Source organism: Sinocyclocheilus rhinocerous, unplaced genomic scaffold (genome assembly GCF_001515625.1).
Source record: "Sinocyclocheilus rhinocerous isolate Xijiao unplaced genomic scaffold, SAMN03320098_v1.1 scaffold47007, whole genome shotgun sequence".
Taxonomy (NCBI): Eukaryota; Metazoa; Chordata; class Actinopteri; order Cypriniformes; family Cyprinidae; genus Sinocyclocheilus; species Sinocyclocheilus rhinocerous.
The window spans coordinates 1-1,759 of NW_015643557.1; the positions used below are offsets into that span (position 1 = coordinate 1).

Here is a 1,759-nt window from a genome sequence, read left to right on the forward strand (position 1 = left end):
TGTCCCATTCACTTTCAATGTATGTAAAAAGAGCACACAGGGCTTTCCTCAAAACATCTCCCTTAGAAGAAAGTCATACACATTTGGAACGACATGAGGGTGAGCAAATGATGACGTAATTTTCATTCCGAGTGAACTATTCTTTGAAGTAGCATACTAAACAATGAGCCCATATTGTCTAGCAAGAGTGATAACTCACCTCACATCGAAGCCGGTCCTCTAAAGAGCCGTTTGGCATATAAACATATATTAAACAATAAGTTTGTCCTTCTATACTGTAGCCAACAAAGTCCATTATGTTGGGATGTCTGTATCTGTGTAATAAGAAAGAACCTAATGAAAAACCGTGTTGCTTGAGATTATATTATATAACATGAAACAAGGCATTACAGTAGCTGAAGGAAGCAAAGCTTGAAAGGTTAATTTGTCAGAAAAAATGACCTAATTAAGAGACAAAAGGATGACAACTAACCACAAAACAATTTTGGAGGGTGTGCTGGAGACTTTCATTTTTGGGTCATGAAGAGGTGTGGTGCATAAAGAGCAATCGAAATTTCAAGCGAGTAAGTCCCATTCTGCGCTTCTGTTGAACAAACATAAATGAATCACAGCCAGCCTGAAAAAAAAGTTGATTAAAGGAATTGTTCACTCAAAAAGTTTTATCATCGGAAAAGATATGGAGAAAATTAACATTACATTATTTGCTCCCCAATGGATCCCCTGCAGTGAATGGGTGCCGTCAGAATGAGAGTCCAAACAGCTGATAAAAACATCACAATAATCCACAAGTAATCCACACCACTCCAGTCCATCAGTTAATGATTGGTGAAGTGAAAAGATGCATGTTTGTAAGAAACAAATCCATCATTAAGTAGTTCAGTGAAAAAGTCCATCCCCTGTTGTCCTCTCACATCAAAATCCAGACATATTTGTTTAGAATTGTTGACTGTTTTCACTTGGAAACGGTGCTTGATCTGTGCACATTTCTCTCCTGATTCAGACAACTTTTTCACTGGAGTAGGCAATATTATGGATAGAGGGCTTGTATTTTAGCAAGGGTTTACAAACACACATCTTTTCACTTCACAAGACATTAATTGATGGACTGGAGTGGTGTGGATTACTTGTAGATTATTGAGATGTTTTAATCATCTGTTTGGACTCTCATTCTGACGGCACCCATTCACTGCAGAGGATTCACTTGTGAGCAAGTGATGTAATGCTACATTTCTCCAAATCTGTTCTGATGAAGAAACAAACTCATCTACATCTTGGATGGCCTGAGGGTCAGTACATTTTCAGCAAATCTTGATTTTTGGGTGAACTATTCTTTTAAGACAAAACAGGAAAGACGGATATAGAGCCCGAGAACAGGAAGCATAAGCCAAAGGAACAGAGGACGGACAGACAGTTTCTTACTGTGACAGTTTTTCTACTTCCGTCCTGAAACTTTCCTTCACGACATTCCAGTCCAAATGGGAGTCCTGCTCCGAACACCCACATGAAAGAGAGAGAGAGAAAAGATGGACGCTTAGGAAACAAACTGAATGACTCATCAGAACAACCAAAATCATATTTGTTTGTTTTGTTAGTTCTGTTCTAATACTTCTTTCAGCTTCTTCACAGCAAACTCTGTGTTTCTCATCACAGCTTTATACACGTGTCCGAAACCTCCTTCTCCAATCTGCTTGCATGGGGAAAAGTTGCATGTGCATCTCTGTACTTCCTCAAACGGCCAGTTCATCGCAGTGGAGGAAAA

General features: G+C 39.1%; 1 long non-coding RNA gene across 2 annotated transcripts; it reads right to left on the bottom strand.

The window, feature by feature from the left end:
* Positions 1–48: 48 nt before the first annotated feature.
* On the bottom strand, positions 49–1,748 carry LOC107757333 (uncharacterized). 2 transcript variants are annotated; one of them, XR_001641926.1, is made up of 4 exons: positions 1,607–1,748; positions 1,420–1,484; positions 473–583; positions 49–314 (listed from the first exon to the last, which is right to left on the bottom strand). It is a non-coding gene; the product is annotated as an uncharacterized LOC107757333 (long non-coding RNA). The 2 variants fall into 2 exon arrangements; XR_001641927.1 differs by lacking the exon at positions 473–583.
* Positions 1,749–1,759: the final 11 nt, after the last annotated feature.